Source organism: Grammomys surdaster, unplaced genomic scaffold (genome assembly GCF_004785775.1).
Source record: "Grammomys surdaster isolate TR1022 unplaced genomic scaffold, NIH_TR_1.0 65, whole genome shotgun sequence".
NCBI classification, from domain to species: Eukaryota; Metazoa; Chordata; class Mammalia; order Rodentia; family Muridae; genus Grammomys; species Grammomys surdaster.
Window position 1 is genome coordinate 3,787,113 of NW_021604567.1, and position 20,197 is coordinate 3,807,309.

At 41.6% G+C, this 20,197-nt stretch overlaps 1 pseudogene; it reads left to right on the forward strand.

Annotated features, from left to right (window-relative positions):
- The first annotated feature begins 12,582 nt into the window (after positions 1-12,582).
- Positions 12,583-20,197, forward strand: part of LOC114624452 — a 20,323-nt pseudogene continuing 12,708 nt past the window's right edge.

The window sequence follows — 20,197 nt, forward strand, 5'->3', positions numbered from 1 at the left end:
ATCATCACCAACACTAGGATAACATCATCACCAACACTAGGATAACACCATCACCAACACTGGGATAACGCCATCACCAACACTGGGATAACATCATTACCAACACTAGGGACTTTGCACATAGAGTGTGAAGCCTGCCTGCTTTTACCACACATTCACACAATGTGCTGCTAAGAGCAGGTTCTATTGAATCCAGGGATATTCTTTTCAGATCCTTCTTGTGTGCTTCACTCAAGAAGGTTCTAGAAAGTGAGTGAATCATAACCAAGAAGGCTTTGTGTTTGAGTTTGCCTGTTTCTCTCACTACTTGTTTTACTTTGTCTTGTCAGACAGACTGTGGGGAAGACTAAGTTCATCAAAAGAAACTGGTACCCTGAGGTGCAGATAACCCTCCGGGGTTGTGCTGAGAGGGACAGCAAGCACTTCCTGAGAGGAAATGATCACCCAGACTTAAGAAATGACTCACTTCACAGTGACATTACTTAGAATTAATGCCACAAGTAAGTACTTGTCTTCTGCCTGCTCCAAAAGCATACAATGAACACTTCCCTCCACCCAGCACTTTATGGGGGAAAAGCAGGAGGCATCGCTGCCTGAGACTGCAGCTCAACAACTCCCTGTTGACCCCTGTCTGAGGCTGAAGTTGATGCAAAAATTTCCATTTTCCTGGTTTTATCTCTTTTTTATGGTCGGGATACGTTATCTAGACCTTTGTTCTGCCCATATTAATGTAGTCTCTAAACACAAGTCAAAATTCATTCTCTGATCCCAAAAGAGGCAATAACTACTTTAAAGAATTTCTCTCCACCAATTCTTTTTCCTAGGGAATCCAGCTGACAGGCTTGAGTTATTTGAGACGGTTTAGAGACAGGATTTTATGCACACATTTGTTTTTATATATACTCATAGGTGTTCACACATATCTTTCACCTCTTTCAAAATTTAGAAGGAATAAAAACACGAGCCTTGAGTAAATCATACAAGATCTACTGTCTGTCGGACTCGTCTCTTGTTCAGACGTGTCTCTTTTCTCCATCCCTTTTTTTTTCTCGTCTATTTTATTCCATTTGAAGAGGTGAGAGCGAGTCCCTTTGGCCTGTACTCCAAGGACCTTGTACTCTTGTTGTTTAACCTGGGAGAAGAATCTAAAAACGAGCCTCTGCAGGGACTTGAGAAGCACCAGAGAAAACTCCAGGAAGGGAGGCAAAGTAGATGGAAGAAGCTGATAGTACTTCCCTCTGTTCCTAAGAGAAAGGCTGCAAAAGAAACGTGTTCATACCTAAGTCAATACGTCCAGAACATTCTTCAGCTTTCTAGGTAGGCTTCATATGGGGTTACAAGATGAAAGAGTGTGTTGCAGCTGTCAAATTATTTACCAAATAAAACAGTGCTCAGCCAGAAAGGAAGGAACAGCTCCGGTAGTGTTGCCTGGTCTCTGTGGCAACTGCACTGAGCAAGATCAATCAGATGCCTTCATAATTTTAATTTTTAAATGGAGCAATAAATTTACATGGTATAAAAATATCACCATGTTTAACATTTCCTATTTGTCCTGACATTTTTATTATTCCAAACATAAAACAGTTTATATGTAAATTGCCATATGCTCTTAAGTTAAACCAATACAATACTGTCTGGAAGAAAGAACTCATTGTTTTGTTGTAAATGTGTATAACAACCCACTGCACAAATGGTCCAAGAAAACTGTAGAAAAGTGATACATAGGCACTGTAAGAAAACTTTTGTGTGAGACTCAACTGGGCCATGAATTCCGCTTTGAGTTGTGTTCTAGCAACAAACATGCGCTGTTTTGGGTAAACAATATTAGGTGATTGTCCCAGTTAGGGTTACTAGTCCTATAGGAAACACAATGTCCAAAGCAACTTGGGGGAAAGGGGGCTTATTTGGCTTACACTTCCATATGATTGAAGGCACTCAGGACAGGAATTCAAACAGGGCAAGAGCCTGAAGGCAGGAGCTGGTACAGAGATCAGGTCATGGAGGGGTGCTGCTTACTGCCTTGATCCCCATGGCTTGCTCAGCCTGCTTTCTTATATACCCCAGACCCACCAGCCCAAAGATGGCACCATCCACAACAGGCTGGCCCTCCCCATCAATCCCTAACTTAAAAACTGCCTACAAGCTTGCCTACAGCCCATGATTCTGAAGGCATTTTCTCAGCTGAGGTTCCCGTATTTCAAATGGCTCTAGCCTGGGTCAAGTTGACATAAAATATCCAGTACAGTAATGAAACATTTTTCTTTTATTTTTAATTTAAGAGAGTGAAAGCAGACTGTGTGCTAATGTGTTTTCCATTGCTATAACAAACACCTGGGGTAACCAACTTATAAAGAGTCCCATTCTGGATCGTGGCTTTACCGGTTTTAGTCTGTCATGCATTGACCTCATTGCTTTAGGGCTTGTGACACAACACATCACAGTGGACACACATGACAAAAACATTGACCTCATGACTGGAATAGAAAGAAAGAGAAAGAAAGTGAAAGCAGAAGGGTCTGGGGTCTTTACTGTCCCTTCAATGATACACCTTCAGTGAGTAGAGGCATGTCATCTAAAAGGTTCTACCATCTTCCCTGTGGGAAGGCATTAACACAAAAGACTTTAGGGATATATATATCCAAACTATGGCAAGTTACTCGGATTAAAGACCATGTGTTTTACTACTATGTTACTGTCTCAATTTTAAAAGACACTTGTATATACATACATACACACCATCCTGTACCTGGACACACAGTGTATGGCACGAAACAGGTACTTAGATATTTACCAAATTATGTTCAAAGAGAATTTTCTGTAAGAGAAAATTAAATTCCAATTTGTTTCTCCCCAAATGTATCATGATAAAGGTTTTTTTTTCTTAAGATTTTTGGGAGAAAGAGAGAGAGAGAGAGAGAGAGAGAGAGAGAGAGAGAGAGAGAGAGAGGTAGGTTTAGGGGTGTAGCTCAGTGGTAGACCAGTTGCCAGCATGTATGAGGCCCTGGATTCAATCCCCAGCGTGCTGAATATATATATGATGAAAGATAAACTACTGCATAAATGAAGAACTATAGCATTCATGTATAAAATGTAATATATTTGTAATATATAAATTTATTGTTTTGATATATATTACATGGAATAAATGGTATATTGTAACATATAAATATACTTGTACATTAATATTGATTTGCAGAACTGAGGGCCAAAAAGATGATTCAGTGTGTAACTCAGTAGGAAGAGATAACTGCCACTAAGCATGACAAGGTGGGTCCAAGCCCTGGACACCACATGGTGGAAGAAGAAAAATGACACCCATAAAGTTGTCCTCCAAGCTTCACTCTTGCTAGGGACACAAAAGTAACCAAATACAAGAGGTCAAGAAAAGGAAGAATATATTAATATAATGTTAATACTATAAATTATAAGCATGTGTCATATACTATATAATAATATGCAATATGATAATATATTTATAAATGAGTAAATTAACATAACGTGATAGGCATATTACTAGCCCAAGAAAAAAGACAAGATGTGAAATTCCATATATGGCTAGACTTTGTGACTGTGATCCCAGCTACCAGGAAGATTATATTCCAAATTCAAGTTAGCCTGAGCTACACAGTGAGTTCCAAGTCAACTTCAACAATTTAGTGAGATATCAGTTAGAACCTGTCTCAAAGCTCAGAAGCATTTTTGTTAGGAAAGATATACAAATAACAAGAATAACTAAATTTTAGGACTAAATTTTAATTTTTGAAACATACTGTGAAATCAGCTACATGGGAAATTCTCCTGTGTGCTGTCCTTCGTTGCGCAGATCTTGGTGGCTGACCAAGTATGCCATTTGGCAGTCTACATGTTCCCCAAACTTCCAACTCTGGCTTTTATTCTCTTTCTTTTAATCTTATGAATTCTATCTTTAGCCTTTACGTAAGCCCAATGTGACTGTGAAAAATCACGATGTAGCTGTCGTAAGGAGCAATGACGTCACTGCAATGATCAGGCAAGATGGCTGATGAGAGCTATAGCCTCACCTACCAAAATGGTGAGCTAGTGGGGGAGGGGGCACTCTGAAATTGACAGATTAAAATTGAGTTAATTTAAATAGTCATAGAAGCATATTATCCAGAAATACATGGATAGATACCACAAGAAGCTAAAGATGCAAATGTCAAAAATTCATTTGTAAGGAGAGAGTTGAGGAGGAAGAGCAAGGTAGTGTCTGGCTCCTCTTCTATAGTACGTACTCAGTAATGGTTTACTTGGATTAGTGTGTGTCTATACTATCTAAATTTGGGTCACAAAGAACAGTCTGAAATTTATACCTCTACTTTCAAAAGATGGAATTTAGAACATGAAAGTTTCTATATTCTAAGTAACATGCCCACATCTTCAATAACTGACAGATCACACCTCCAGTCCCAAGTCAAGTTTGTATGTCATCAAAGCTATCAGTTAACAAAAAAAAGTCAGCATTTTAACAAAGGCAATAGCATAATCACAGAAGTTATCAAACTTGCAGGAGTCAATTCAACCTAAACAAGTGCCCTTGGGTTGGAGCTCACTAGCATGAGAACAAAGATGAAGAAGAAATCAATAGGCTCTTTGTCTGGAATATCATCTCTTTACATTGGAAACATAAAGTGCCTTTTTGTGTCTTAGAATTAATCAAAGCAACCTACATTTAGAGTCTGGAAAACACCTGACAGTTCATCTCATAAAGATAAAACCCCATCCTGATGCCTCATCCTCCTTGGATCTTATGGGGAGGCGGGTTGTTTTGTTTTGCTTTTTTGTTCAGGATGCTAAACAGCACTGAGAACTGATAACAAATCAAGTCAGCCTCGTGTACAGTCTCCACGTTAACTGACATTACATTAAACAGATGATCAACCATCAAAATTACTACAGCAGTGTTTATTTTCCAGATCATATTTTGTAGTCTTTGAAATGTCAAATATGCTCTCCCACAGAGCAGCAAATGCGGATCTACATATGCAAAGCTGTCATCAGCCAGGAGAGGATTGAAGGCAAATTTATAAGGATTCATTACAGACTTCGTCCTTCGTAAGATTCTGATTAAGCAAGGAACTGACAAGCTGCTTGGTTCTGGCGGATTGGGGTTATTGATTATTGACACAAGAACTTGAGCTTCTGAATGCTGGACCAAAGGAATTCCAGGCTGCAGAGTGAGGCTTCTAGATATAGTCCATTCAGTGGGGTGTGGTCTATTCAGGTTAACAGTATGCACTCACATCTGATGAGAGATGAGAACTGTCGTCTATGTGTATGTTCCTGTTGTTTCATTAGAGCACCGAAGGGTACCTGTGAGCAGTAGCACACACTTGACATTTCAGCCCCAGGGAAGATACGGCAGGAGGAAGAAGAGTTTTAGGCAAGCCTAGTCAACATGATAAGATCCCATGTCAAATAAACATGACTGTTCGTGGATCTAAAATACAGCATGGTGATGAATGTCTATGATCCCAGAAGGTAGGTGGGAGGAGTAGAAAGATTGCTACAGATTCTAGGTTAGCCTCAAAAACAAAAACAACAATAAAAAAATACAGAAATGAGCCAGGCATGGTGGCATAGTTGTTACCAAGAGGCTAAGAAAGGAAGACAATTGTGAGTTCAAAGATAGACTGTGCTATGTGGTGGGTTCATGGCCAACCTAACAAAAAACTTAAATTAAAATTTAAAGAGAGGAAAGAAGAAGGAAGAAGAAAAGCAGGGGGAATGAAGGAAGGAGTGAGGAGGAAGGAAGGATGGAAGGAAGGAAGGAAGGAAGGAAGGAAGGAAGGAAGGAAGGAAATGTTTTAGAACTATGATGGAGAAATGTCATTCCAGATCTAATGTCAATCACATATCTGAGGGACTTGGGCTTGTCTTTGTTTCCTGAATTAGCCAGTACTGCCCTTCCTGCAGCCTGCTTCCACCATGTCCTCTGTGTATATTGAGACACAGAAGACACATAGCAAGTGACCTCCTGGCCATCCTCCTCCATTCATCACCCCTGCTACTAATAACAAAATATCTTTCCTTCCCTCGTACCTCGAGTTCCTTTCTCCTTGTGTAGAAACAATAACAAGGGTTTCTCTTTCGGAGGGGCTTAGAGCTTATGGAAACAACCAATCAGGACGGCCAGACAGAGGATGTGACTTGGAAGAAAAGTTAAGGACCAGTGATGGAGAGACAAGAATAGACCCTTCATCCATGATCCGTTCAAAGCAGCATTGGACTTTGCTTGGAACTGTGAGGGGGGAGCAGTCAACAGAAGCTAATCCCCCAACACTCTAGTCTGGGGAACAGTATCCTGTAGGTGAGTTTCAGGTCAGTGAGGCTGTGAAGCCTTGTTAGGGAATTAAGGACACAAAGACAAATTTACGAATAAATTATAAACAACCCCTGTACTGAGCTAAGGAGCTTGCAGGGGTTTGTTTTGTTTTCTTTTGTGTCCAAATCATTAGATCTGGGAGTGGAGTGTGATCAGCTTGGAATTGAACCCAGGGTATTGTATATGATATGTATACATCACATCACTGAGCCATATTCCTAGCCTCCAGAATGTTTAACTAAAAAAGCAGTCCTAGAAGTTTTGGAATGGGGCCTGGGGAGATGGCACAGTGTTTAAGAACATCATCTGTTCTTCCAGCGGGCCTGGGTTTGATTTTCAGTACCACATGGTAGCTCACAACTGTCTTCAATTACACAGTTCCAGAAGACTCAACACCCTCTTCTGACCTGCTTGGACACCAATCAAACACATGGTACAATTCCTACCAGCCTTGTAAGCTTTTGTGAGGGTTTTTCTTTTGATTTTGAGAGTTCACTTTTAATTTTTTAAGACTGCTTTTCGGTTTAGTTCATACAACTGGATAAGGGGTTGAATGCTTTCTAAGCCACTGTTCTATGCACCCTGTTTCCTCTTCACAGAGGCCTTGTAAGACCTTTCTCCCATTCTACAGATGAGGAAAATGAGACACTAATACTCACATCACACAACTATGAAATCTTGCAGCCAGAGCCAACTCCTAGGTTTTTTTTTTTGTTTGTTTTTTTGGTTTTTTGGTTTTTCTTTTTCTCTTCCTTTAGTTAATCCCACTATACTAGGCTACCTCGTGGGATCTGCTGAAACAATTCCTGAGAATTCCTCTTGGGAATTGGAAATTTCCTCTTGGAGACTATTTTCAGGATTTTGTATATAAACATGCACCAAAAGGGGTAGTGGGTGTGATATAGACACACACACACAGAGTACATACCTACCACACACACATACCACATGCACACTAACATATCACATGTATTTACATGTATACAAAGAGAGGGAAGGCAGAAGAAGAAAGAGAAGAGGAGGAGGGAAGAAGAAAAAAGTGAAGGAAAGAATAATTTGCTGTCTAAGCAAAGATTAATTTCACGTTTTCTAATTTAAAAAAATAGACCTGGCTTTAGATAAGAAGCTAGAATTTCTACATGTACTAAGTGTCTTTAGGGTTCCATGTTTTGCTGTTGTCATTGTCACTGTCATTTTTTGTCTTTGAGACAGGGTCTTTCTATGTAGTCCTAGATGTCCAAGAACTCAATAAGGCTTGCCTTGAACTCACTGAGATCCACAGCCTTTGCCTCCGGAGTGCTGGGACCACCACCTGCGGCTTGTTCGTTTTACCTGTTGACTTCCACCTTCTCTACCTTTAAATCCTGTTGCCATTCCTGTGCTGATGCCCATCAGAGACATGGCCTCGGGAAGCCCGTGACATTTAGGAAAGTCCATGCTAGGGGAACTGCGTGAGGCTCTGAGCATGCGCCCTGGCTGGCGGTGAGTACGCGGGGTAGAGTGGCAAGAAGCCTTCATTTTCCCTTTCGTGACCAATTTCCTGCTAAATTCTCACTTTGTTATCCTGCCTCCTTGGTTATGGAGAAATTCCCTCTTCTACGATCCCTTAGGACCTACATCCACCTCCTTCCCATGCTGCATCCCAAACATATGTAAGAAAACGTTTTGTGAGGTCCAACGAGTTCAATGGGACCAGGTGTTCCTTACAGAAGGAACCTTCTGGGGGCCAACACTAGAATCATCAAATTATAAATTGTATGCTTTTGATTGCTGGCATACAGTAATTAAATCATGTAGAAATTTCCTTAACTATGGGGCCTAACGGAACAAAATAGCTAGTAATTGGTCTCAACCAGAGTAAATAATGCCCGGCTTGGTATTTACACTTGGTTCTCCTATAAACTGCCTACTGGGTTGTGCGGACTAAGAGGCTAGCAAAACCTGAGTCCCCATCCATCAGTATTAATCTCACACTTTACCTCGGCTCCATCCATTTATCTTCCCGACACAAATTAGAAATTCAAGAGTTTTAACAAATGAGCCTGCAAATGTAAACTTATTAGGCCATATATTTTTACTACACACTGTGCGGTGCCCTCCACAAAGCTGTCCCTTCAGAGAGCATTTTCCTATTTTGTGTTATTGATGGCAGCTAACTAATCACATTTTTAATGTTGTCTTTGGGGAGGGCTGTTTGAGTGAATGTGCAAGCTAAACTACCCAGAATAAATCTACCTTATTAAATGCTTGAAATTATGTGTCTTTTACGATAAAGAAACTCCGGAGCACTGTTACATTTGCTAACCTTCTTTTTTTTTTGCAGGAATCAAAAGACTAGGATTAATTAAAATAATACATCAAAACTGGGGTGTTGTACCGAACGTGTCTGTGTGAGGAAAGGCCGAGAAAAATTGGTTAATTGGTCTCTTCATCCCTGTTCACTCCCCTCCGTCGGGGTCGGCATGGCTTTAAGTGTTGTTTGAAACAGACTACAGTAAGAGGAGCTGGGAGGAAGCCCTGCAAGCCTGTTTGCTAAACAATGCCTGGTCCCTACGCATACCTTCACTCACAGGAAATTTGGGTTGCACAGATCCTCTCTGCTTAACAAGGAATGCAAAAAGAAGAAGAAAAAAGAAGAAGAAGAAGGCTCCTGGATCTAAATGTTCCAAAACACATCAGAGGTAGAACTATAACCCCAGACTTGTATTTTATCTAAACAAAAGTGCCCTACCCGGGTGCTTTTGAAGAATGTCATTGTTCATGAGTACCAAAAGTAAACATCTGGAAGGTAAAAGGTACTTCAAAGCCCAGCTCCTGCCTTCCTCAGCTATGCTGGGATCTCTCGGTGCTCTGTGCGACCATTTCATTATTCTGACGTAGTTAATTACTGGCAGGTCCTTTATTACTGAGCTCAAGAGCGAATCCAAGTGAGCGAGCCGAATGCATCTGCTTCCTACCGCTTTGCGAGTTGTGTACTCTCCCAGGCAAATGCAATCGTGGCCACGCCTGTGTCTTGTCACATGAATTTCAAGGATGTGGAGTGATGCATAAGCTTACATCAGGGGGACAAGGGTCACTGGGGAGCCAGTGTTCCCAATGGTGCAAGGGGTACAGAATTTGCCATGCGCATATCAGTATGTCCCATCAGGATGAAAGGAGATGGAATAGGAATTTACTTGAAGAAACAAATGCCCAGAACGTGGAAACATGAAGCTAGAAATCCATTCTTTGTAAATCTACATCCCACTACTTGACACTCTTGAGACACACGGCTTTTGTGAAACTGACATTTATATACATGGTAAGCATGTGCTCTTCATAGACATTAAAGTCACAGGCACTTCAAAGCGGGGGCTTTCCCATTCCCCTGCCATCACAGCTCTTCTCGCTTGCTTGGCATGGAGGAGAAAAATAAACTTGATTAGTACTTAACCAAAGTGTAACGGCTGATGAATTGCCCTTAGTACTTTAAAACTAGACAACTCTATGAAGGTTGCCTGGAATTTATTTATTAACTGTGTCGGTAGGATCATTTTTCTCACTCAGTTGCGGAACCCACAATTTAAGGATGCCTTGGCTCTCTGGAAGTTTCGTATTTACCTAGGATTAAGTGTTCAGCCTAGCGAAGGTACAGCTGAACAGAAGTGATCAATTGAAGAGAAAGTCATGAGTGGCAGTGGGAAACTCACTAGGAAAGCCTTTTGCATTGGAAATTTGGTTTGAAAAATTCAAGGTGTTTAGTTAGTTAGTCAGCAAACATCGATCCTAGTACTTGCTAGGAGCCAGGTCCTGGGACAGATAATAGAAAGACAGAGATATCAGGCTTTGTCCTTTAATAATTACTAGAGAAGACATCCCTTCAAGCAGATGATAAATAAACATGGTAGGTTAGGGACCAATACTGTAGCCAACCAAGAGTCTGAGAGCTTAAATAACAACTGTAGAAATGTTCTTGACTCCTGGGTTACACCTGTTAAATGCAGAATCAAAGCTGCACTTGCTTTCATTGTATTCTCCGGGAGAAAAATAAATCCATTTACACTTAATGTTATTGGTCAATGTGGACATCTTAAAAATAGTCGCAGTATTCCCTTAGTTGTAAAACAGGCAAAAGTTTTCATCACAGAAAGAGTTTCCACAAAGCTGGGAATGAGTTTCCTATGCCCCACAGTAACAATGTTTACTCTTAAAGAACACCTTGCAGCAAGCCTTTTATTTAGCAAAGGACCCTTCTGTTGTAGGCTTAAGGTTACTGCATAAGCCTGGGTTTTCTTACCTTAGATTTGAATAGCACAAACCATAGTGAACAGTCTCCAGACAACATTGCCTCCTTAGGGCATTGTGCTCCCTCGAGTGACTTGCCACCAGAGTAAGTCCCAGACCCCAAACCTCTCAAAAGCCTGGTCTCTCTTAACCTCCAGCCTCAGGTTAAGTGGCAAGACAGTAGAGCTTTAGCCTGTCTGGCTCCTGAGTGACTAACAGAGCAGATATTCTCTCTCATGGCACTCGGATCATGTTGCCTACATAGCATAAGCCTGGAGTCAATGGCTCGCCTAGGCTGCTAGATCCTGGGGCTGGTTTCCAGCAGTGTAGCCTAGGCCCCCTCCAGTCATAGTGGGATGTGGCCTATTGTAGCCAGTGCTTCCTACACTGGAGCATCCACATGTTCCTCCCAATGTTCCCACTTTATCCATTAGCTTTTACCCAACTGAATGAATATGTTTTTAATGAAACCACATATCACTGCTGCAGATGGAAAGCCAGCATCATTTCCATACAAAGAAAGTAACTATGAAAGACAACTCAATGTTAGCTGATTATATCGGATCACATTCAAGTCACCAAACACCACATGCATGGACCTAAAGCATCTTTAGGAATTGGGGTGGTGTAGGAAAGAAAGGCACAGGCCTTAGTGTCCAATAGAGTTCAGCTCGATTCTCAGCTCTGCATACTACTGTGTGTCCTCAGCTATGTTACCTGACTTCTCTGTTCCTTAACAAGTTTGTCTGTATGCACAGTAGAAAACCATTATGTAAGATCGCCTTTAAGATGAGAGCTGGAGGGGGCTGGAGAGATGGCTCAGTGGTTAAGAGGACTGACTGCTCTTCCAGAGGTCCTGAGTTCAATTCCCAGCAACCACATGGTAGCTCACTACCATCTGTAATATGATCTGATGCCCTCTTCTGGTGTATCTGAGGACAGCTACAGTGCACTCAGAATAAAATAAATCTTTAAAAAAAAAAAAAAGATGAGAGATGGAAGTGAAACACCCTGGCATTTAGCACAGTGTTAAGTAGTTTTGGTATACTGGTACATCTTAATGCTCAGAAAGACCAGCTATTACCCCTGATGTGAACTGAAGCGTCTTATGTATTCATCCAGGAGTCCTCACACTGCCCACTGCTGCCCTCTGCTCTTCAGAGGTGCTAGGTCAATGGTCACTGAAACTTTCATAATCAAGGACTGCTCACCTTCTCTGGGGTGTCCATCCCCACAGGTGAACAGCAGACTGTCTGTCTGTTCTCTCAGGGTCCCAGTGGAACCCCACTCTGGCCAAGCTTTTTTTGCATTCTGCTCAGAGACTGAGGATTCTCATCTTCACAAGCTGTCACTGAGGTGGGATAGAAAGACAGAAAATCAAGGAATACAAGGAAGAAAAAGACTAGCCCAACATGGAGTCTGGTTTACATTTCCAACTGACTGAAAGTCAAGCATCTCATGTACAAGGGAGGAGTGTGTATGTATGTGCTTCAGGGGTGAGGGTACATTACGTGCGCGTTGGATGTAGACCACAGGTGGATAGTGAACGTCCTCTTCTGTCACTCAGACCTCACTCTGATTCCTCCTCTTTATGTCCACTGCATACATTCTTTGTGCAAGGTATGTTGAGCATATTCTATTCTCCAATGCCCTCCTCTGTATCAGGTCCTTTTGTCTCCAACCCATCACTCCCCCCCACACACACACACCCTTTCTGAAACAGGTTCTCCCACTGGCCCTGGAGATCAGCAATTTGGCAAGACTGCTGGCCACCAAGCCACAGGCAGGAATCCTCCTGCCCCACCCCTCTACCCCATAGAGGTGAGGAAAGGTTCCTGTAGGTAGTAAGGATGGAACCTGGGTCTTGTGCTTGCATAGGTCCCTCCCCCTTCACTGACTGAGCCATTGCTCCAACCAGAGTCAAGAATTTTGACACAACTGACAAAGCCACTGACAAGGCTGTCTGCAGGAAGACAATGCCGCCTTTCCTGAGATATGCCTCAAACAAGAGCATGAGCCTAGCTAATGAAGAATGTGTGCAAGATCTAAGTCAAATCCTGCGGCCACCAACAGTTAACACTGTCAGCACACTTGGGTCCTTCGTAAGCCTGCTCACCACAGTCAGCTCACCATCCAGCAGACAACTTCACTGAGAAAAGGTCATTCAGCATATGAGAAACATGTAGGCCATCTTTGACATTTTTTTTTAACCTGATTTTTATATGTCATTTAATCCTGGAGCCTGGTTTTGAGTTACATCTTTTAAACAATTTCACTTCAGCAGTCATAAAAGTTAATTACTGCTAAAAAGACATAAGCATAGCTCTTTTCTAATGCCCACACTCTAAATTTGTCTTTGAATGTGCACTTACTAGCCCTTGTCTTAATAAGTCCTCATTTTGCTTCATGCTAAGTGATCCAGAAACCCTTCTCTGCAGCATGAGTCTACCCAACGACACATGAGCAGAGGTTCTGGACACCTCAGGCTGTGTGACAGGCAGGACTATATTGCTACCCTTACTGTGGTGTGTTCTTCCCTCAACAAGAAAAAAAAATATGTATCTTGTCTTCTCATTAGCCGATATGCCTAACAGTGGGGAGATGGAACCTAGAAAGACCACCTCCAGTAGATAGATATGGCCCCATTTGAGACATGGGACAACCCTCCCATTTTAAAAATTCTTGACCCATAATTGTTCCTGTCTAAAAGAAATTTAGGGATAAAAATGGAGCAGAGACTAAAGGAAAGGCCATCCAGTGACCGGCCCAAGTTGGGATCTATCACATGCACAGGCACCAAACCCTGACACTATTACTGATGCCATGTTGTACTTGCAGACTGGAGTCTAGAATGGCTGTCCTCTGGGAGGCTCTACCAGCAGGTGACTGAGACAGATGAAGATACTTACAGCCAATCACTGGTTTGAGGTTGGGGACTCCTATGGAAGAGTTAGGGGAAGGACTGAAGGAACTGAAGGGATTGCAACACCATAGGAAAACCAACAGTATCAACTAACCTGGACCCCCTCAGACCTCCCAGAGACTGAACCAACAACCAAAGAGCATACATGGCCCCCATTACATATATAGCAGAGGAATGGCTTATCTGCCTCAGTAGGAAAGGATGTGCTTAATCCCGTAGGAACTTAATGCCCCAGGCAAGGGAGATGCCAGAGGGGTGAGGTAGGAGTACGTGGGTGAGTGGGGGAACACCCTCTCAGAAGCAAAAGGGAGGAGGGGGGGTGAAGAACTCATAAAGGAGGGACCAGAAGGGGGGGCAACATTTGGAATGTAAATAAAATAATTTTTTTAAAAAAAAATCCCTTTGTCAGAAAGGAAAAAAAAAAAGAAAAAGAAAAAAGGAGATTCACTAACTCTACCAGAAGAAAATAGCTCAAGTATGAAGGTTTGGTGAGTGTCATTATAATTGAAAAATGTGACAGAAGAGAAAGCCAGTCTTTATTTTTAGAAATAAAGGGATCTGGTCCAACAAGACGGCTCAGTGGGTAGAGCTGCTCACTGCACAATTCAGTCAACTTCGGCTTAATCCCCAGAATCCACAGACAGATGGCTCCACAAGTTTGTCCTTTGACCTACACACACACATACACACACACACACACACAGAGGGAGAGAGAGAGAGAGAGAGAGAGAGAGAGAGAGAGAGAGAGAGAGAGTCAGTCATTTTGGGATGTTTAAATATGTATAATCTAAGATCAAATCATATGGCTTTGAGCATGGATCCATCATGGACAAACTACTAAATCTTTGTCATCTTTAAGTTCCTCATTTATAATATGACCTTAATAGCAAGCAGTCTTCTTTAACATCTTTCCTGGGAATAAATAACGGAATGAACAGAGCTTGAATGTGTGGTTGCTCAAAGCTTTGATCTGCTCAAAGATGGATCCGACAGCCGGCAAGAACGTAGTGTTAGTAGCTGTTGTTAGCTAGTTGGATGTTAGCAGGTATAAAGAACATCAGAGCTGGACTCCGTTCTCATAACCAACAGCATGTTTCTAGGAGAAAGCCTAGGAGATGCCATTCATATTGGGGTAGGCAATAGAAATCAATGCTGTAGAGCGTTAACTCCAGATATCGAAAGATGGGACTACATGAAAACAAAAGGTTCCTGTACAGCAAAGGAAACAGCCAGCATAGTGAATTGTCCATGACTGAGTACCACGGGTAGGAAGAGCCGGCCAGGATGCTGAGTCATTAAAACACCCAGTACCTCCACTCTAGACAGTACATTCCGCTTAGTGGTCGTCCTTAGGTATATCAAAGGGGTGGGGGCAGCAGCTCACCCTCTTCCATAAAAAAGGGATCCAGCTATCATGGGAGCATGGGAATGTCTTCTACAAATAAATGGCCACAGTAAACACTCTCCATCACTGGGTCTTGGCAGTCATGAGTTCTCAGGATGCTAGCATTGTCTTACAGAGCCAATAGAGCACTTAGCGGTGCTCCATAGGAGAGAATCAATAACCAAAGAGAAGACGCTACAAAAACAACTATAATGGCTTCTCCCCATGCATCAGATTTAAGAAATGGAATCCCATCCCTAGGGAAAAATACAATTTTTACCTAATTCTCATATCCTCAATATATGAGACTGCTGATACAATTTGCTTTAGGCAGAGGAAACAACCACCAAGAAACCATCTTCCCCGTAGGAAAAACACAGCTCAGTTCCACTGGATTCTTCAAATTCTCTTGGCAAAAGAATACTTCCTAGTTAACTCTCCCATGTCCTTGTGCTACCTCACTAGCTAGCCTGCTCAGTCTTTCACTGTCAGACAACAAAAGCAAAGTTCTAGCCCCTGACTCTTGGTCGTCATGTTCTAATTCCCCTTCTCTACACCACTCACATTCAGTCTCCAGATCCACACCTTCCATCACCCACTCAGCAAGACATGTCTTAATTCACATTGACTGTCTTAGTCCTCATACAGAAAAGCATGCACACAATTCTCTCCCAAACTAGTTCTGTCTCTCATTTTCATTAACATTTTGCTCAAGTTTGAAATAAATGTTCAAGCTTTCAGCTATCTTAGCTCCAGTTTGTGTCTGCCCTAGGAGGTCTATTAAGTCTTTTAATGGAATCTTTCTTTTATGTGTCCTTTTCAATTTTTCAATACCATTTTATTCGGTGCAAAAAGTCATTTTCTAGTTGGGTCTCCATTTCTCTAGGCATCTCCGCATCTTCAATTTCAGCATAATCTTTCTAAAATATTATTTATTTTGTTGGTTATCCATAGCTTACCACTGCACATACAACACCCCCGACGACTTTACATGGGAATTCTTATTTTAGGCATAGATTTCCTCCTAAATAAAATCAAATTACTCATCCAGATTAGGAAGACATGTGACTTTTCTCATTGCTATGACAAATACCTGAGAGAAACAACTTAAGAAAGATAAGGTTTATTTCAGCTTAAGGTTTTTTTTTTCAATATTAGACATTTTTACTCCTTTTATTTCAAACAATCGACTGAGTAAAACATTATCTCTATTTTAATTTATGACTGTTATACAGAGAACTGAGTTGATAGGACATTTCCAATCACATATTCAATGATCTTAACAATATCTTCCTCGTCCCCTCCCCCTCCTCTTTCTCACTATTCTCCCTCCAATCAATCCCTTTGTTCCAATATTTCATGACTTTCAGGCCATGTACACATATATGAAATCTAGGATCCACACATGAGTGAAAAGATTTGTCTTTCTGAGTCTGGCCTAGTTAGCTTATCATGAGGATCTTCAGTTGCATCTGTGTGTGGGGTGTGTGTGTGTGTGTGCGTGCGTGCATATGTGTGTGTTGGTAGTGATAGGCTACAGAAGTTGACATCAGCCATCCCACTCAGTCATCCCCCCTCCTTATTGTTTTGAAGCAGGGTCTCTCACTGATTCTGGGTATGCCTGTTGGTTAGAGTAGTCTGCAAGCCCCACGGATCTGCCTGTGCCATCCTCTCCAGGACTAGGGTTCTAGAGATGTGCTGCTTTGACATTCTTTAGGTGGGCGCTGGAGAATCCAGGTTCATGGTCTCGCGCTTGTACAGCAAGGACGGTGTAGTTAAAACATTTCTCCAGTCAGCTTGAGGTTTTGAGACAGTTTCAGGCCATCATGGTAAGGAAGAATTCATAGAGATAGGATCATGTGTTGAGCATGTTCATAGAGCCCTTGGACCAGGACTAAGCAGAAAACAGATGGACATCAGAAATAAGTACAACCTTCAAGCCTGACCCCTGGTGATCTACTTCCACCAGTGAGGCTTCACATTCCCAAAGGATCCAAAACTTCCCAAAACAGCATCACCAGATGGAGACCTGTTGGGCTGACCGTCCTTACATTGTATAAAGGTATGTCTGTATTTTCTATTTTTAATTCAGTACTAGCAGAGAGCTAAGTGCTGGCAGGATCTTGGTATTGTCGTTTCTATGGCCCATCATCAGCTTCCTATTTGAAACAACCTTGAATGCATTCAGCAACCTAAGAGATGTTCAGGTGTTGTCTTGCTGCTGACTAGTTGTAACAAAGATCTGACAGCCAATAGCTGGGGTAGGAAGTATGACAGAGGAACTTTCAGGCAGAGAAGGATGCAGAGAGAAGAAAGCAAGAGAATCAAAAGTGGACATGGGACCGAACAGATACAGACCAGAGCAGGGAGGTAAAGAACTAGCATAGTGGTGGATTGTAGGCTACAACAGTTGGGTTAAGTTTAAATAGGAGACTGTCCCAGCAGAAGCCTAGGCCTAAAACTAAACTTGAACTGGTGGAATCTGCAGAAAGGCCAGCAATAGAGACCAAATATTCAAACACATGAGGCTGTGGGGGCATATTTCACATTCAACCCATCACATAAGGATTGATTGCTTTCTCTTTCTCCATCCTTCATCTATGTCTCTACCTGGTTGGCTTCTCATGTTCACTTAGGCAAACTCTCATCACTTAGACTTGTTCCAACAGAGTTTATGAAGATAAAGTCTTTCTGAACTATGGCATTTCTGAAAATACAATGTAGCTGGGTATAGGTACTCCCAGAGCAGTATCCCACAGGCCAGACATGATTTTTTTTCTTAAAATATTTTCATTGCTCTGGTGTGACAGTTCAGTCAATAAAGGTGTCTACCTCCCACCAAGCCTGACGACCTAAGTTCAGTTCCTAAGATATACACAGTGGAAGGAGAGAATCAACTCCCTCATGTTGTCCTCTGACCACAAATGCTTCATATCGTGAACATATGTGTGTGCATGTGCACGCATGCGCACACACACTCACGAACACACATGCACACAAACACACACAAATGGACACGCAAATTTTTGTTGTGTATATGCATTCTACATGGTAGTATGTTACATAAGGACACTTTCATACTAATCCACATTGAATATTGACCAAATACCCCATCCCCTCCCCAACTGCTGTCCCTTTTCCCACTCCTCCCCAATTAGTTCCATTTGTTCTAATAAGCTTTACTTCTCTTGTTGTCATGAGCACATGTGATCCTATCTCCATATAAAATCTAGGTTCCACATATTTGAAAAGCATATATTATCTTCTTGAGGTCAATCAGATGTACTTTAATGATTGTGCTAACCAAGGTTCTCTAGAGGAACAGAACTTACAGAATGACTCTAGAGAGAGAGAAAGAAAGGGAATGTATTAGAGTGACTTACAGACTGTGCTCCAGCTAGTCCAACAATGGCTGTCAACCAAAGGAAGGTCCAAGAATCGAGTACTTGCTCAGTCCATGAGGCTGAATGTCTCAGCTGGTCTTCAGCATACACCAGAATCCCAAAGCACGAGGCTCTAATGCTAGTGAAGGAATGGACTTGCCAGAAAGAGCAAACAGTCAACCTGAGCAAGCTTCCTTCTTGCATGTCCTTTACATGAGCTGCCAGAGGAAGGTGTGGCTCAGATTAAAGGTATATCTTCCTACCTCAAAAGATCTGGATTAAAGGTGAATCTTCCCTCCTCAAAATATCTGCATAAAAAGTGGGTTGTTGTATTGCTGCTTGGATTTTAGTTAATTCCAAAAGTCATCAAGCTGACAACCAAAAAGAGCCATAACAATGGTTAACATTGTTGTATAATCCAAATTTTTCATGTTTCACTGTGTTTTGAGACTGGTTCTCACTTGTGGCTTTTCCTAGTCTGTAAATCACTATGTGAACCAGGTAGCCTCAACCTCACAGAGATCAATCAGCCTCTGCTCCCTGGAACTAGAACTGAAGGCATACACCATCAGGTCCATCTTAATGCTTTCCTGAACAGTATACATTGCTCATGCCACTTTAGTTTGAACATCCTAGTCTAGGACACATTTTTACAGAGACACTATCCACAACCATTGTCTATTATGTTTTACAAATATTTTTCTTAACTAACTTGTAAGTTTCCTAAGGTCAGAGAAATATTTTATACAATGAAAACCTCAGACAGAGCAAGGAGAATAGAAGTATTGTATAAACATAAGTAGGCAAGAGCTTTAGAAACTGATTTTCTTGCCATATTTCCTATTCATATAAAGACCATAAATGAATCAAAGAGCCACTCAAGTGCAGAAATTGTGTTTTTTATCTAGGGAAGAGAAATGATTCCATAAAAAAAAAAAAAAAAACTTTTCTCTTTTCCTGTATTTCCTCTGAACAAAGAATTCATATTTCCATATTAATCATGGATTACTTTAATATTTTATCACATTTTAGGCTAAACACTTAAAAATTCTATATATGTAAAAACAGTAATCTTGGATATCATAAAAAATCACAAAGAAAGATGTTGCTGCACATGTAGGACCAATATACAAAAACTGTTCCCAAGAATAAAACATTAAATTCAGCAAAGGAGGGACAGGAGCATCGCGGACATTCGTAATGATTTACAGACTATAGAGGAAGAGTGCTTGCACATAGTATTTTGAACAGAGCAAGAATTGGAATGCTGTCATCGAGATTGAATGAGTAAGCAAGCTGCTACTCACTGACTGCTTGATCTCAAAGACCACGGTTCAAGTCTCCTGTCTCAGCGGCCATGCCTCTGAGGCACCGCTGCTTTCATCCAAAAGATGAGAAACTGAGGTTCGTAGAGTCTATCCAATGACACATGACTTTGTATTTCAGCATCAGGACTTGACCTTGACCTTTCGGAGTTGGAAAGCCTGCTTTCCTGGGACCAGGCCACAGCCTCTCCTATGAAAGGAACAAAAATATAGGACACCTTGGTAGATGACAACTGTTATAATGTTTAAGTTATAAAATTTGTAATGTTATTTATCAAAAACCAAGCCATGGGAGCATAATTCTAATAGTATTGGAAGATAATGTCACAGGAAGAATGACTCAGCTGTGAAATATAGAAGAAAGAAGTTGTTGTGCTATTCAGAGGCAGATGCTCACAACTAGCCATTGAACTGATCATGAGGTTCTCAATGGAGGAGTTAGAGTGAGGACTGAAGGAGCTGAAAGGATTTGCGGCACCATGAGGAGAGCAACAATACCAACCAACCACAGCTCCCAGGGTCCTAACCACCAGCCTGGGAGCACTTATGGAGGGATCCAGGGCTTCAGCTGAATAT